Source organism: Pithys albifrons, chromosome 1 (assembly GCF_047495875.1).
Source record: "Pithys albifrons albifrons isolate INPA30051 chromosome 1, PitAlb_v1, whole genome shotgun sequence".
Classification (NCBI taxonomy): domain Eukaryota; kingdom Metazoa; phylum Chordata; class Aves; order Passeriformes; family Thamnophilidae; genus Pithys; species Pithys albifrons.
In genome coordinates this window covers 19,950,655-19,968,074 of record NC_092458.1, presented here as the reverse complement: position 1 = coordinate 19,968,074, position 17,420 = coordinate 19,950,655, and the positions used below count along the sequence as shown (strand labels likewise).

Sequence of the window (17,420 nt, the reverse complement as noted above, 5' to 3'; positions counted from 1 at the left end):
ATTCAAGAATGAGAGAACCTGTAATGAATTAGACAGCAAACTCCCTGCATTCCCCAGCAATTCTTTCTCCAGCCCTCAGAGAGATGCCACCTTTCTTTCTGTCCTCTAATCCTTTGCTATTTGTCTCCACTCAGTCCTTTGCCTACTAGTAACTCAGTTTCTTCCTCAACACATGTTTTGTGGTGCCGATGACTCCTTCTAACTCAGGATGACTCTTCTTGCTGCCATTCCTCACTCCACTCCAGCTCAAGCAGTGAGTGCATCAATGGAAAGCAGTAGGTATCCCTTCCCTCTGCCCACACCTCATGTTGTTCCCACAGCCACTGCTCATGTCCCTGCTGCTCTTCATACACCTGGGAGCCCAAACAGGATTTAAGCATCCTTTCCTACAGCTCACACAATTGCTGCAATCCTGACCCTCTGTTCTACATGCTCCCTCCATGCGCCTGTTCTTCATAGCCATTCAACTCCTGCACAAAAAGAAGCTGGCAAAGATATGCTGGGTACATGCTGCCCTTGCATCAGAATAATCCCACCTGGACAGAAATCCCAGGCAACTCACTGTCACCTTCTTGGGGCCCATTGCCACCAGGGCAATGTGACATCACACATCAGCAGGCTCTGCCTGCAAACGGGTAGTTAATGTCAAGATCATCTTGCAAACTGGAATGCAGCAAGTCATGTTTATGACCTGAGACAGCTATGGGAAGAGCCCCTTCCTGCCTCCTGCATGCTGGCACACTTGTTTCTCTCCAAGAGTTGAGAACAGCCTGCCTGGTCCAGACAGTCCCTTGAAATCCCCCAGGCCCTGGTCTGGGGTAGCTCTTAGAAGATGGCTTAGTCTGAATGAATGTGCTGCTCTGTGTAAAGCAGTGGAAAAATCACATAGTAGCTGTAGCAATGTATTTTATAGCAAAATCTTGTAATTCTAAATTATTTATTTCTGTGACCATTTGATTGGAATAAGTAAAGGGTTATAGAAACAGCAGTTCTGGAAGATACAACTATCAAGTGCACAACAGCAACTGAGGAACTACATTTCTTTTACAGCTAAAGTGTCACCTTGCAGAAACCCGAGGGCATGTTACTATGATGTGCTTTGAAACAGTGAACAATGAAAGCTAATTCTTCTCCAAAAAAGGCAAACAGGATACATGTTTAAAGGACAAAGGTTTGGTGGATAGTAAGTGCTTATGTTCACATGTGCTCTCAGGTTGCTTTCAGAGTCCATTTTTGGCTGCTTTGGCTCTGCCTGCTAATACATCTCCAAAAACTCATGTACATGCCTAAGTGCCAAATGCATACACTGCATCTCAGCCACTGCAACAGCAACTGACAGTTAATTAAAACCATGCATTACAGAGAGCTATCGTTTCATGATAAATGATGGTATTGACAGATGAGTTATTTTTACATCAAGCAGAATTATGTCAAATCTGAGCACACAAGTGTGCAGCAGAAAGGGTAGTGTTTTTGTTTGTTACTAATAAGCTGTGATTGTTATTTTTCTTCTGCCCTATTCACATGTAATGAAAAGTGACCCAATCTTACATACATTATATGCCAATTAAAACCCTTTCATTTTGCTGTCATATCATGGCATACTGGGTATGCAAATCTGAACAAAGAAAAAAAAGCCATAAGACAGCCCCATCTCTTAGCACCTCCTGGTGACATAAGTTTAAAGCCTTAAGAAAGCAATGACTAAGTTTGCCCATCTACAAAGTCAACTCTGTACATTTTTCTTGTTCAGAGTATTACATATATAAAGCTTCTCACCTGAAGCCCTGAGGTCCTGTTTTTCTCTCAGAGACATATTCTTCTTGTAGGAAGAAGTCAAAGCTGTATACAGAGCTACAAAATGGTTCTACCTAATTTATGTGCCCAATAAAATAAACTTCTCCAAAAGGGAATAACTTCAGTCTTCAAAACAAAAAGATCAGATCATGCTGCTCCAGCTCCCAAAGCACCATCAGCAGCTGAAATCAGTGGGCCTACTAGGAGAAAAGTGTATTAGCTCAGCTAACATAGTTTCCCAAATATAAGCCAATTAGTTTACAATATAAGTGGGATTTTGGAGTCTATCTTCAGTGTTCAGAACATTTTAACTTCAAAGCCACTCAAACCCCTGGAAATGAAAACCTAAGATGACCACATTCATACCACCTATTACCCCTTCACTGAAGTTTGCCCCTGCAACATCTCTCCCTGAAATCTCTGCTGTGCTGTCTGCTTGCATTCTGAATAGTTGTTATTTAACAATTTAAGAACTATTGCTACACCTTTAATAAGGACTGAAGGCTTGCATACAAAGTATGGTTAACACATTTAAGCAGTGTATATGGTTTCCACAGATCAATTTATTAGTGCAGGTGTATGACACACTGAGTAAAACATTTAATTTGAAACAGGGAGCTGAATTTCCTATAGCTGTCTCTCAAGAGAGTGCCAAAACCATGGGGTTATTTGCAGGAGGGCTACTTTGTCATTTTACTGTGGGGTTTCTTTGGTTGTTGTTTAAACTAGGTGTATTTACTCAAATTTTAAGTGGATTCCAAAGCAAATGCTGCTTGTGTGGCCATGATGCAATTTTCCACAAACCACCACTGCTTAACTGTGCACCCCTAGCCCCTCTCCTCAGAAGTCCCTGGAGGTGTCATGGTGCAGGTGACTGCATCAGGGTTCCTGATGCATTACAGCATGGGAGGAGGCTGCCCTGTGAGCCACTGACAAATGCACATGGTAGCAAGGTCTTTGCAAATGTCCCACTGGGGAGAGCTTCGGTTGGAGCTGACTATCGGCCACAAGACACTGATCCATCAGAAATCAGCCTTCATCCATGCTGGTGTTCCTGGAGCTACTTGCCTCTTAGTCACATCTGATTTTAACTAGCCTAGCCAAACACCTAGCATATTTTTCCTAAGAAAGTTTCCTACTTCACTGGGGATCAGGCCAGTTTCAGAACACGAGCAGTGCCATGATACTCAGTGCTCCATGGAAAACACAGAATATGGTAGCATTGTTGCTACAACCAGAGTCTGGGAAGAGTGAGATGCCTCAAAACAGAGATCCTCAAAATGCCTTTGCCATGATCCTGGCAGGGGTTAGGAATCTGACAAGGATTTGCCATCCAGTTCTCCAGATATCCCCCAAAAAACAGAACCCCTCCTACCACTGCTTTGTATCTTTGCCCTTAATAAACCTGTCATCTATGGGGCAACACAAAGCCAAACACCTCTGCCTTTCAGTATCCTTCTTTGTTTGAACAAAAGCTGGAAATTTTCCCTCTAAGTGGCTGGGGGCAGGCTGGGTGGGCTCCATGGAAGGGAAATAGTTCAGGGCCCCTGGCTGGGCAGTGTGACTACAGAGGCTCTCCTGCAGGATCTGTGCAGCTCCCTCCTCTTGAAGGTTTTCTGCTTTGCATGAGACAGTTTTTTTCTCTCTTTCACTTAGACACATGACTCCCAAACCTAGTGACTGGGGCACCACCTGGGACAGGGTTTGGAAACTAGGCTTCGGTTCTTACTCTGAATAAAATTTAAATATCTTATACTGAGTATTGCCCGGAGCACACACCCCCATACACCCTGTCAAACACCCTAGCCACCATGCAGCAACATTATTCTGCTACTGCTCACCAAATAGTCACTTATGCCTGGAAAAATGTAACAGTTAAAAAACAAGAGGGGGGGACAGACAGACACCTCTTTCAGAAGGCACAAGATGTGGTGCTGGGGGCACTGATGTGAGTGAAACAGCTAAAGTCTTCCCATGCTGAGAAGCAGATCAAGTCCAGATCTGCCACCCGAGCTCCCTGAGCATGGGCTAAATGTAACAGTGTGACCATTCTCATAGCGAGAACTTAATGTGTGGCGCCTGTGTCTGTTCATCCAGCACAGACCAATCCAGGTAAAGCATGTCCACAAGCACAAGTTCAAGCATGCAAAGAACTCGGTGGATGCAAACGTGGGTGTTAAGGTATGTAGGTACCTCTGGGGTGAAGAGGCAGGCAAGCAAGGTTTTTTAAGATCTAAATTTTAGACTTAGTGTGTGCAGTGACTTGTCTGCTAGGCATCCAAGTTCCTCCTTGGGATTAAGTCCGTGGAGATGACCTAATAGAAAGTACCTGCTTCTCACATCAGAGTGCTCCCAAATCAAAGATTCAGAGAGTGCCTGCTATTCTACACACTTTTCACACACCCACCACTAATTGTTCTTCTGTGATTAAGGAAAAGTGTTTCATCTATATAAATAAAAAAGGAGTAAAACTCCAGATGAAAAATATTTCAAACTTAAACAGCACTGCTTATAAGTTTTCATCTGTTCTGCAAAAATTGACATGTCTGTGAAGCTAAGAAAAGGTCTGTGCACCGCTTTTTAAATTAATCCAGCTAGCATCAGTAACAATAGGGAAAATACCACAGATAGCAGCTTTGCATCTCTATGTATTTCAGGGAACTTGAGCTGCAGCAATGCCTTTGAACTTGGCTTTGCAAGAGGGAAAGCAGATGTCTTTCTCTTTCACTCATTTTGATTAAACTAATACAGTCTGGGCAGCTTAGGCAGCAGTTGCAGCTTTAAGTTTTAGTCCATCTCTGTCATAGTCACAGGCAACAGCAGATAAAAGTACAACATCAGCAGTTTGTTAAAGAAAAAACCAAAAGCACCGATGACATCAGGACTAAGGGAGCATCTCAAATCTTTCCTCTCAAGTCTTTCTGCTAAACTTGTTTTAAAAGGGATGAACAGAAAGTCCTGAAGAAAGAAAACAAATCCAGACAACATGCTTCCCTCTCATGTTCTTTGCTTCAGTGTTTTAGAATTCCAGAAGAAAAAGCCATGCACACACAGAAAAAAATTACTTTAGATGTTAAACACATTTATCATCCTACTGCTTTTGTCTTATTTTATCACATATATTTTAAGAAATAACTTTGTTACTCTTATGTGAATCTCTGAAATTCTCAAGAGATGCTTCTATATTTAGGAAGATCTTAATTAATAAGCCAGAGGACTTTGGTAAAGGCTTTAAAATAATACAAGTGAGAGGTACAACCAAGGCTGTGCTATGGATGAGCAACATGTTGAGTTGAGCTTAACTACAATGTTTTGTTGATGGCAAGCACCCCTTCCAAAGCAGACAGGGACTCTACCAGCTGTAAGCCCATCACTTCGCAGTCGCAGACTCTTACAGTGATGCTGTACAAAGCCTTTAGAGCCGCTACAAACCACAACAAGTTCAACACCTGACTCATGTCTAGAACTTCAACTCACTCGCTGTTACTGGCCTAGCCATTGCCAGCAGCTCTACATGCATCTGCTAATCCTGCGGTATCCTCAGCACCATTCCCTCCTGTGGGAAAGACCTGGTTAGTCAGCCTCGCAGAAAGGTAGGGTACTGCTGTATTTCTCTTACCCTTGTGCTGCTTTGTTCTTCTTGCGTTCCCATCTTAATGACCGTGCAAGCTGTTGCCCTTTCACACTTTCTTTGTGCCTATGTAAATTCAGTGTTTGATGCTGAAGAGGCGGAGACAATGTCTAAGTGAAGGGGCAGGTGTGAGTGAAAGGAGCAACCCAACAGCCAAACTATTTGAAAAAGAAACCTTTAATGTCTCATCAGCTCAGCAGTGGAAAAAAAAAAAAAGCCTTCATAACTTGTCTTGAAAACTGGAAAAACAGGGTGTCTGGCTATAATTTAAGACATTAATAACAAGAAGATATTGCAGTTCCCTGACATATTTTGACTTTTGCACAGCAAAATGCTATCTTAAAAACTAGGTCTGATTATTAAAATGTGAAACACTGTCAGTGACAAAGAAATTACAGGCAGGTTTAGCCCAGGCCAAATTTTAGAGCATATATGAAAAAATGGTTCTTTCCCTTTCTTGAATGGACTGACTGTGGTCTTCAGAGGTCTTCAGTGGCTATCATGAGTAACCCTGAAACTGCAGCCTTGGGATGTGATACCCTGATTAAAAAACTTTCACCAAAAAGTATTTTTCACCCCCAACCCATGAGTATACACTCCTTCACTCTGGAAGTCTCCTTTCCAGCATAGAGAACACAGTAAAGGAAGAACACACCCTGTCATATAGGAACACACTGTGAGGCATCTAAATTCCCACTATTTATCTTTATTTCCCTGGTCCAGAAAGCCTTACAAGCATGGAGTTAAAGCTTAAGACCATGAGTAGCTTACTCACCTTCTGTGGGACAATTTGATTATTTGAAGTTGTGTGTGTGCTTATAAGTTCCACCATTGTAAATCATGATTGACAGAAAACAGGTATATGCAGCCTCCTCTGCACAGGCATCCTTACAGTCATCATGGAAATCTCAACGAGAAACCAAAAGTCAAATTTCCTATTGGATTTCTTCCTTCTGCTGAAATAATCAATTTTCTACATGGTTGCCTCATCTAGTAAATTTTTATGAAGCTACTAGATAGATGGGCAAATTCAAGCAACCTGCTCCTTGCGCCTTCAAAGCTATTGAATAAAGATAACAGTGTTTCCTTTTAATCTTTTTTTCATTACTGAATATTATGCTTACAACAATCCTGCTTTGCTACAGATGGTTTCCTGTTGTTTCTGCCAAATGTGAAATAGCTATAAAACTTGAAAAGGTTCTGATGCTGTCACTGTATGAAAAATTGCATCTACAAGGGAAAATTAAATATGAGCCTTAGCCTTTAATTGCTTTAATCTTACTTAGTAAGTGAACTTTTTTACTCCCACCCCCAACTCAAAGCTTCCGATAACATGACCTGAAGGGAAAAATATAGCTATATATTTTAGTCAGGTATAAAGCCTTCATTAACAAAAACAAAAAAAGAGGAAGGGGAAGTAGATAATTCTCACGTCCAGAGCAACCAAACACCCACCAACTCCAGCTTAACAAGAGCATTGCCTTTGGCTCAGTTTCATAAAATATGTAAAGTCATTTCTGTTAGAAGACAGTGAAGTTCCTGTTTTCACTGCTATAATAAGGAAATCAGTCACCTTAGCAGACAAATTACTAGAAAATGGCTTGTGTAATCCCAAGGGGAAATAGCCCTTGTTCCCTGCGTGGGCAAACTTCAGTGAACTCAGTGACAGCTTTACTTGAATGCAAAGGGAGTGTTAAGAAGTACTTTAAAGAAAAATTGAACTTTATATATATGATGAAGAAAATTCTTGAGGCTCTGATGCTCTCTATAGGCATAGATTCAGTGTCGTATGGGATAAAGGCTAGGGGTAAGGTATTTTACCAGCAAAGGCATGGGACAGGCACATGACTTATGAGTGGAGCATCAGTGAACAAGTGAGCTTTCTAAAATTTCTGTCAGTATATGACTGGCACTACATCAACATACTCATTTTCTAGAAAAAAAACCAAATCAATGAGCATTTAACCACGTCCTTCTACCAACAAGATAGGGTTGTGCTCATTGCCATGGATCTGCCTGTACAAGCAACGGAGGTAGAGGTAAATATGAGAAATCACTCTGTCATTTTGAGTGCATTTGTCTGTCTGTTGCCTTACATGGAAGGTCTGATATCTTAGGGCTCTGCAGCACAAGAAGCAAGTGCTCTGTATTACACTGGAAAGTTGGCAAGCACCCATTTCTGCAAAAAGAAGGCATTTAATTGTAATCTCACCCAACCAAGACATCAGACATTAAATTTCTAGCTGCTCAGATATCTATTGTTCATTGTAGGGGATGGATCCGATAGTCATTTGCTACAAGAAGAGATTTCCTCTTGCTTGGAAAGAGAATCATAGAATAGAATCATAGAATTGATTGGGTTGGAAAAGACCTCCAAGATCATCGAGTCCAACCATTGGTCCAACTCCAGTCCCTTTTCCAGATCATGGCACTCAGCGCCACGTCCAATCTCAGTTTAAAAATCTCTAGAGATGGTGAATCCACCACCTCTCTGGGCAGCCCATTCCAATGCCTGATTACTCTCTCTGGAAAGAATTTTTTTCTGATATCCAACTTAAATTTCCCCTGGCAGAGCTTAAGCCCGTGCCCCCTTGTCCTATTGCTGAGTGCCTGGGAGAAGAGACCAACCCCCACCTGGCTATAACTTCCCTTCAGGTAGTTATAGACAGTGATGAGGTCACCTCTGAGCCTCCTCTTCTCCAGGCTAAACAACCCCAGCTCCCTCAGCCTCTCCCCATAGGGCTTGTGCTCCAGTCCCTTCACCAGCCTCGTTGCTCTTCTCTGGACTTGCTCCAGCATCTCAATATCCTTTCTGAACTGAGGGGCCCAGAACTGAACACAATACTCAAGGTGTGGCCTCACCAATGCAGAGTACAGGGGAAGGATCACTTCCCTGGTCCTGCTGGCCACGCTATTTTTGATACAGGACAGAATCCCATTGGCCTTCTTGGCCACCTGGGCACACTTGGCTCATGTTGAGCTTCCTGACAATTAGTACCCCAAGGTCCCTTTCCGCCTGGCTGCTCTCCAGCCACTCTGTGCCCAGCCTGTAGCGCTGCATGGGGTTGTTGTGGCCAAAGTACAGGACCCAGCACTTGGCCTTAAAAGAAGTTGGTGGGATTTTAGTTTCTTTCAGCTTGTACTGCCTTCCTCTTCTCTGGAGGCTGGAATTTCAAAGCTGAGGTAGAGGTGACATTGTGGGCAGGAGTGAGTGGAAAATGTGTACACTCATCAAATTTCAACCAGATGTCTCATCTACATGTGGATGTGCCTCTCCCATGTGCTGTACCCCCAAGGGCACCACTTGCTGCCTACTCAAACTGCTCCTGGTGTTTCCCCATGCAGAGGTACTCCCAGCAGAGATATGTTTGTTTGTTTCTGACTTCCACCAAGCTAAATTAGAAACAATCTCATGCAGGCTCTGGGAGACCTGCATCTCACAGCTATGTACAAACCCCTGTAGTTCAGCCCAGCAGTGGCTCCTGGTACATTGTAAAGTTATCCAAGCTGGGGAGAGCCAGGACGCAGGGACTGCTTGGCACCTGTGGGGCTGACATGTTAGACATGCTACTTTCTCTGAGTGCCCCTACACGGTGCCTGACTTTGATGTTTGTGAAGACCACTGACTGATCACTTGGGCCACAAACATATTCACATTCAAGCACCCTTTATTTCTCTTTTGTGGTGTAGCCTGTGTACATGGGGGCCTTGGATGAAAATCAGAAACAGACATGCAGGTTGGATATCTGCTGACATTGCTGGAGAGTCTCCTGTTGACTTTACTGGAAAGTGTATCCAGCCCCTATATGTTCATTTTTATCAATTTTTTTTTATTTATTACCAATTTTATCATTTGGGGTCCAGCTGAATTATTTGCACCCTTCACATCCAATTAAATACCACAAAGTTCTAGTGCTTTTCTTGCATTTCTTACAAATGATTAGAAACTATGATAGAAAACATAACCCTGCCACATCAGAGAAGTTCTTCGTATACTGTACAATATTTGCATCTAGGTTTCCTTGTTGCTAGCCAGTGCCATCTGTTATCTGTTTTGGTCTGCTTATGAGAAATGGCAATTTTCGAAAACTGAGAACAAGAAAAGAACAATGGCTTTTTCCTTTGTATTTTAGGTCCCAAAGAAATCAACTGGATCTATATATGCGCAGAAAAATATACCCCTCCAACTGACAATATGTCAGCACATGCTTTTTCTGTATGGAAAATTTAAAGAGACAAGACTCATCATGGGGAAGTATTTGAATGTAATAAAATAAATCTGTGCCCCACAATGCCTGGATACTCGGTTTTGCTTTTGTCTCTCTTGGAGGGTGCTGACACTCAGACTTGGTCATGGAAATAAACAGTGCAGCTGAGATAGTTACTGCCCTCAGCTGTGCTCTCTGCCCTTCTTTTGGAAATTATTGACCTCCTGCAGCTGGCACAACTGAATGCTTTGTGAAACCAGCTTCAGACTGCCAGACTTCACAACAGCCTTGGCTTAGGCAGATCTGTCAGCCCATAAACTCCCTGTGGGTTGGAGGTGAGCCCACAAGCCATTGAACCATGCCTGCTGTGCAGGTGGAAAAACTCAGAAAGGGGGTGGCCAATTGAAGGTGGTGCTGCTGTGCTTGGCCCCCTGTCATGGGTCACTGAATGGGTGGCAGCCCACAGATCATTCTTTCCTATTTGTGGAAATACAAACATGTCTAACTTGGGGGACCCATTGTTATCAGGTACCCACCAAGAGGAGAAATGTCAAAATCTCCAGTGACAAAATGAGAACATGTCCCAAGCCTTTTCTCTTTTGTTGACTTGAATAGGAAGAGAAATGTTTCTTTAGGATGGTCATTTGAAGCTTCTCATTGTTATAAGTGGCAAATTGAAGTCTCCCATATCTGAAGATGCTGTCTGTTTCATAGTTCCTAACTAGAGCAGGCTATAAACAAGCACTGGGTACTTGAACAGATTCTGCCTATTTTAGCCTTTGATATCATCTGTTCTTCATATTTTTGCAGTCCTAGTGTTTCTCCTCCAAAATGTGTGATCTGGATGCATAGGGTCTTCTGGCCTTCTTTCAAAAGACAGAAGCCAATTTCTAGAAAACCTCAATTTATCAGCTATTACTATACAGAGCTCTTTCCGTCACTGGTCCATCTCCCAAGCAGTGGAGCATGCAGACAATTGTGAAAGAAAAATGGAGTCCATCATAGGAATGCATCCTTCTAGTCTGGATAATTATAAATATCTAATCCTCAACTATTAAAATGGTTCTTGCTTAAAATGAAAAGAAAAATCCTTACAGTCAATCTGCAAATAATTGTATGCTGCTTAACTGGCACTTCAGTAGTTTTTGTTTGTGATATATCCAAAGGAGGAGATGGATGCTCTGTCAGAATTAAAAGCTCTCTCAGTACTTGGCCATATGTTTCTGCTTTGGTCCCCAGCCTGTTACACTGCTGAACAGAGGATAAAGGCTCATCTTCATACACCACACAGCCTTCAGGGGAGGTGGGGAAAAGAATGAATCTTTCCAGGGTTCCTTCTTACCAAAGACCTGCCTGGGGCTTGGATGCAGCCAGGTTTCACAGCACCATGTCCTGGATGTGAAGCCTAATGAACCACAAGCTCATTAACATGATCTGCAAGGGATGTGCAGCCATCAGCACTTGCACAGTGGAGACAAAGACAGCGAGAAACTGGAGCTCATATGTCTTTCTGTGCCAGGCTGCGGTAGAAAGATTGTTTGGGAAGAGTTGCATGCTGGAGGTTAGCAACTAGGTTGATCTTGGCCTTTAAGATCAAAAGGGTCTCAAGTCTATCAGCATTTCAAGATGCCACAAGTGTAATCAAGCTAAATATTATAAACTCTTTTGCCTTTCCTCCCCAGTTTTCCAGCAGCCATTGACCCAGTAGCCATTCTCAAAACGTAGTTTACCCTGCACATATTTACTGTCAGAGCAGGCCCCTGGATAGTCAGGTCAGAGACTCTCCCAGTCTCCTGTGCACACGTCAGGCAAAAGGGTCAGCTGAGATACCAGCAACTGCTGGAGAGGTTTCTTGTGGGACAGGGAATGGGGCAACATCAACCTCCTTAAAAAGTCTTTCTGTTATAAAACTGACACAGCTCTGGCAGTCCCTTCTACCACTTAAAATCTTACCAGCCTTCCCCTCTCAAAAAGGAAACAGGAAGAATTTAAGGCACCGATTCATAAAAAAAGCTCAGCTCTGCAGAACTGAGTCTGAAAAAGAATAAATGCCAGAAACTGCAAAATCTACCAGGGACTTTGCTATTGATTTTTCACTGCAGACGGCCAGACATTATGGTAATGTGGCAACATGACAATGTAAAACCTGTAGCTAGATGCAGGGCGGGTGATTCAGCTCAAGCCTGTGGCTTAACATCAGAGAATGCCACCTCTGACCATTCAAAATCAACACTCACTAGCGTCAGATCAGGAGGATGTGGCTCTGACTCCGTCTCTGCAGAGATTTGAAAATCCACTGGCAAAGCTTTAACTTCTTCAAAAGACAATGGTAAATAATGCTTTTAAGTAGCCTTTGTTTATCTTCTATTCTTTTGTTTCTAGTGGACTCCTAAATTTGAAAAGAGCTTCCTCTCTACTTTTGTTCTGATTTCCCCAGTGAGAAGAAACTGAAAAATCCCATCTAAATCAAGTCAGAAGAAATGTGTGCAAAGCCAACATGGTTCAGGAAAGAGTGTTTCATCACCGAATGTTGCCACAGTGCCAGCAAGAGCTGGACATACCACCCTTGTGGGAGTTCTGCCATCGACTACATGGGCTTAGGATCTCAGTTCATTTGTTACAGAATTGGATGAATGATAAATCAAATAAAAGAACAAGTTACTTAGCCTCCGAATAGTATTTGGATGTTCTAGTCTTCTGCTGTATGAAGTCAGGTTCTTGGTTTTCTGGGAAAAGAATAGCCAAACATTTTGTCCGCACAGTGACCTACAGCACAGGTCAATTATACTTGGCAAGGTGGACAGTCCTACGTGTGACAATTCCATTCTTGTTCAGTAATATCTAATTCTTTACAGGGTGTACCCTCTTGGAATATACATGGCAAGAAAGTGTCTCTGTTTGTGCAAATAATTCCTTGCCCTAATGACACACTGGTCAGAACTTTTCTACATTATTAGGAAAGAAGGTGTTTCCCCAAAGAGAGCTGCCTCTTCAGGAGCTATTGGGTAAAAAAGGGGCACCTGTTATCTTCTATTGCATCATAAAAAAGATACTGGGTCTTGAGGGTCAGGGGGGCACCAAGAGGCAGTGAAGGCCTGGTTTCAGAATAACCAGAGGGAGAAGTGAGATACCTTTTACATGAGTAAATAGGAAGGCTGATCTACACTCAGCTCCTCACCAATGACTTATGTAGGGTGGGGCCATGCTGGCAGCTCTCAGGTTATGCTGCTATAGGCACTAGCTCTCATTGCAATTTATCTACTCTTTAGCCAAAAAGAGAGGCAGCATAGATAAGATCTGAGACCCAGTTGCATCCTAGCATGGATAAAGGAAACACCTATGTTGAGGATATTAGAGGGGAATTCCTCCACTGATGACAACATGAGAAAAACATTATCTTATTATTAATCTAATCTTCAAAAGCTTATCCTGCTATTTTTTGAAAACTGAGACTTGGACCTAGCACAGTTATATGGGTTCAGTTAGAAACTGTAGACTTTGTTAAAACATTCCAGTCCTCCAAGAAATGTCACCTTTACACATAAAATTGAAATGTTTCATGTGGAGGCATTCTAAACACCTCTATGGTAAAACTGCATTCAGTTGAACGTTTTCAATGAGATGAGTTCCATGGCATACAATTCAGTACGATGCCTTGAAAATTACCATTTCATGATCTGATGCAAAAAATTAAAACATCACATGTTTTCCATCTAGCTGCAATAGAGAAAAAGCAGTGTATTTATGCCAGCGGTTTTCTTTAAAAACGATCTATCTACTAAGAAAAAAAAGCCTACTGGCTTTTTCTGGGCACATTTTCATCTGAGCTCTTTGTTGTGGCCAGATTACATTATTGCAAACAGCAACACAACTATGCTGTACCCTACAAACTCAAAATGCTGGGCCGAGCTCTGGTAACAGTTTCACCGTCAGCACTCATGCCCAGTGAAATTTTGCTCACAGGAGCTTCCCTGAAGGTGAAATTGTTCACACTGAGTAGCGTGAAGCCAAACAGGCTGCTGCCAAATGTATTTCCTTTATTTAACTGTTTTTGTCTTTTTTCAGTTTCAAAATTAATTTCTTATCAGCATTGCTCTTTAATAGAGGATGCCTAAACTTTCTTTTCATTTTCTAAATTTTAGAAATTTAGGAGAGAGAAGAACAAAGAACTGAATAATCCTGATCATAGTCAAGGGGTTTGACCCTACCCTGTACTATCACATTAATTTCCTTTGAACATTTGTGCTCTCCCATGATTTTTCTTACAGAGCTGCCAGAGATTTCCACCACTCACCCAAAACATTTCAAGACCTATCATTCAAAACTGCTGTGTACATCATCTCCCATCTCTGCTGTAGAGGAGTGGCAGCAGCAGCCATTGGCCTTGTGTATTTAAAGGAACAGCAGCCAGAGGTGTGAAAGCTTTCCTTGTAGCTTGAGGCAAATAAAGAGGTTTGGAGTGGTACCCCAAGGAGGCAAGGATCAGTAAGCTTCTTGGCATTGTTGTACTATTGATGAGGATCTCACTTGTCATCCCATGGGGCCAAATCCAAAGTGCCATCTCGTGCCCCTTCTAAAGCTCCAAGGGTTGAAAAAATTTAAACACTTTTCTCTTAGGTATACAAGTGCCTAGCTGCGTTTTTCCTAATGCATAGGATCAGTGCTATAGCCATGGCAGCAGCAGCTAAAAACACCACGCTCAGTACCAACAACAGTCTCTCATAGTCCTGCAACGCTCACATAGGCCAATTCACTGTTGGAGCAGGTTTTGCAGTCTGGACCACGCTCTCTGCTCCCCCCGATGTAGCTGCGCTGAACATTTCAAAGCTACTTTGACACCATGTATGGCTCCAGTGTACTGTGTTTGGAGAAGGTATGCAATGCCACTGCTGCCCAGGTACTCCTCAGTGTGGGCAGCAGTCTGCTTTACTCTCTGGACCTCAGTCCCACAGTACCCTTTTCCAACAAGACTGAGGAAGCAGGGAAAATAAAAACTGGCGTGCTACAAACATGTGAACATATGAAGTCCGCCACAACACTACCAATTCTGTGATACCTTTTGGAGTTGGTTGTGATTTCAAAAGTATAGTAGCAGTGTAAAAAGTACAGCCAAATTAGTTTGCAGTGTTAACACAAGACCCAAAACAGCAGTTCCACTATCCTCTGGAGAATTATGTACTTGTACTGAAATAAAAAATCCCACTGAATCCTCCAGAGCTTGGGAGTTGGTCAGAACATGAGTACTTCTAAAACAAATAAGTCTACAACACATTCTATGTGAAGAAACAGTAAGTTCTAATCAAAGAGACTACCAAGAACTGTAGCTACTTTCTAGCATTCACAGAAAAAAAAGCGCGTTTGTTTAGTCCAATGCCAGGAGCAGAGAAACTCAGTGAATGGTGACCTCTCCTTCAAACGAAACCTAAACCCAACAAAATTTCCAGACCCAGCCCTCAGTGACATCCCCATGCCAGAGTGGGTCCCGTACCGCAGCTCTGGGAAGAGAGAGGCAGCAGACACGCTCGACGTGAGCCTACCTTGGGCAGACGGGATCAGCACCTCTGAAGCCGCGAGCAGAGCTCCTCCGGCGGGCACAGGGCGTGGGGTACCCGCCCGGTCGGGCTCTCACAGGTGCCGAGGCTCAGGCACAGCCAGAGCGCGTCTCCTCTGCTCGCAGAGCCTGTCATTAATGCCCCAGTTGGGTCCCACGGAGGCCGAACGCCCCGGAGCCGCCAGCCGACGGCCCCGCACTCCCTTCGCAGGCTCGGAGGGGCTCCCCAACAACTTCTCCTTCCCCTCGCTCTCTTCTGAGAAGTTTGGCAGAGCCGCGGGCGCTGAAGCGGGCTCCGCTCTCTGCGGAAACTCGCCTACCCCACCTAGAGGAGCAGCGCAGCATGAGGAGTCCCACATCCATGCCCGCTGCCGCCGAGCTCGCATCTTGCTGCTGAACAGGAGGAGGAGGTGTTATCTGGTTTGGCTGGGAGAAGGGGAGCAAGAACCTGGGGCACAGAGCAGGGGAATGCTTCTCGGGAGCTTCTGGGAGTAGAAGGAACGAGGGTGAAGTTTGATGGTTGAACTGGTTGAGTTTAGCGAATGTTAGCATTCAGCAAACTATTCAGCACAAATACCTTGACTTTCAGGTAATTTGAGGTGGCTTCTCAGAAGCCTGTCTCAGTTTCCTTCTCTTAAGTCGCATGTTTGAGGACCCCTTGAACTTCCCACGAGACTCTATCAGGGAGGGACAGCATGGGAGACATCAAGAATCACTGAGTCCCCAGGAGCACAAACAACTCCCTGTTGCTTTTAGCAAATTCTAAAGGAATAATTTACTTTTCAAGTTGAAAATGTTGTAGCTACCTTTCTGAACTACCAGCTCTTTTCTTCCCAAGCAAAACTAGAGTATTCTTATACTGTTGTGCTTTCTAAAGGTTGCAAATTCTGGTTATCAGCTAACTCTGCTGGAGGGGATTATCAATATTTCTGCAAATACAGTGTTCCTTAAAATCAGAAAATGTGAAATAATCTACTCAGATAGCATTATTTATCACTGAAGTGATAAATAAAATAAATTAAATGCAAAAAATAACCCCAGCACACCTGCAAATGGTTTGAGTGCAGCTAGAGCAGTTAACTCAGAAGTCATAAAGGAGAAACATATCAACACTACAACTCCTTTAGTAAGCATCCAATATGTAGTATGAAAACATGACAATGCTTGATCAGTGGAAATATTTCTCAAAAGAGACCTTTCAGTCTTGTTGGGATACAAGACTCATAAAATCTGTATTCTGGTGTATGCTATTCTTGTAAGTCCACAGCTGACCTGACTGTCACCATCCCACTGGGCAAAGGTGTACTTTGTTTCTTATTTAACACCTACCAAACTCAATGTTATGAATCAACATTAAAATATAATTGGGCATTTTTTCATTTTATTAAGAAGCATATTCAAGTCAATGGTTCCAGTTGTCAAAAGCTGACCCTGGGCTACACAGCAAGTTGCTTCCTTTTTGCCTGAAGAGAAGAAAAGATTATGGCTGACATCACTACAACACAGATCAAACATGGCTAAGCCTGGCTGACCTTCCATAGGGACTGCTTCTCTTAACAGCAGGTGAATTGCTCCTGAAGTTAGTTCTCCTCTGAAATGAGAGACAAGGATGAAGGTGGCAATAGCAGGGAAGGTTCACTGGAAATGATGGAATAGACTAGGAATGAGGTTGCTTCCCTATAGCCCACAGGATGCATCCATTCCTGAAAGGCAGTGGGACCATGGAAGACAGAAGTGTGGAGTAGAAGGCAGAAGAACAATAGTTGTTTATCCCTATTGCCTGTGGAAACAAGGCTCATGCAACATTTGTGTTCCCTCCTAACAGCATTTGAATCTACTGGCCAATAAAGACACATTCTCAAAAGTCTCTAACAATAAGCAGCTGGCTTATCCACAGTTTATTGCCCAGATTTGGGAAAAGCACAATGTGAACACACCTTACAAGAAAACAACAAATCCATGCAGAAAGAGACCTCACACAGTCTCTAGCCACCCAAAAACCATACATCTTAGACCACACAAGTCAGTCAACCCACAGGCCACAAATCTGTAAGAAATCAAGATTCATTAGTTCCAGTACTTCTGTAGCAAGATGTTTTTCTGAGGATAGTTTATTATCATGGGTTTGAGAGACACTGGATGATTTTATGTTTTATATCTTTGGCCTAATTTAGGTTAATTTTCATTCTTCTGTTTCTCACAGTCTTCAGGACACCTAGGCCATGCCTAGGGT

General features: G+C 43.0%; 1 protein-coding gene across 2 annotated transcripts in view; it reads right to left on the bottom strand.

Moving 5' to 3' along the window:
• Positions 1 to 15,467, bottom strand: part of EDAR (ectodysplasin A receptor) — a 79,725-nt gene extending 64,258 nt beyond the window's left edge. For both annotated transcript variants that reach the window (XM_071574780.1, XM_071574865.1), the window contains exon 1: positions 15,174 to 15,467. The gene's annotated coding sequence lies outside the window, so the exon portion shown is untranslated. The remainder of the gene's footprint in view (positions 1 to 15,173) is intronic.
• Positions 15,468 to 17,420: the final 1,953 nt, after the last annotated feature.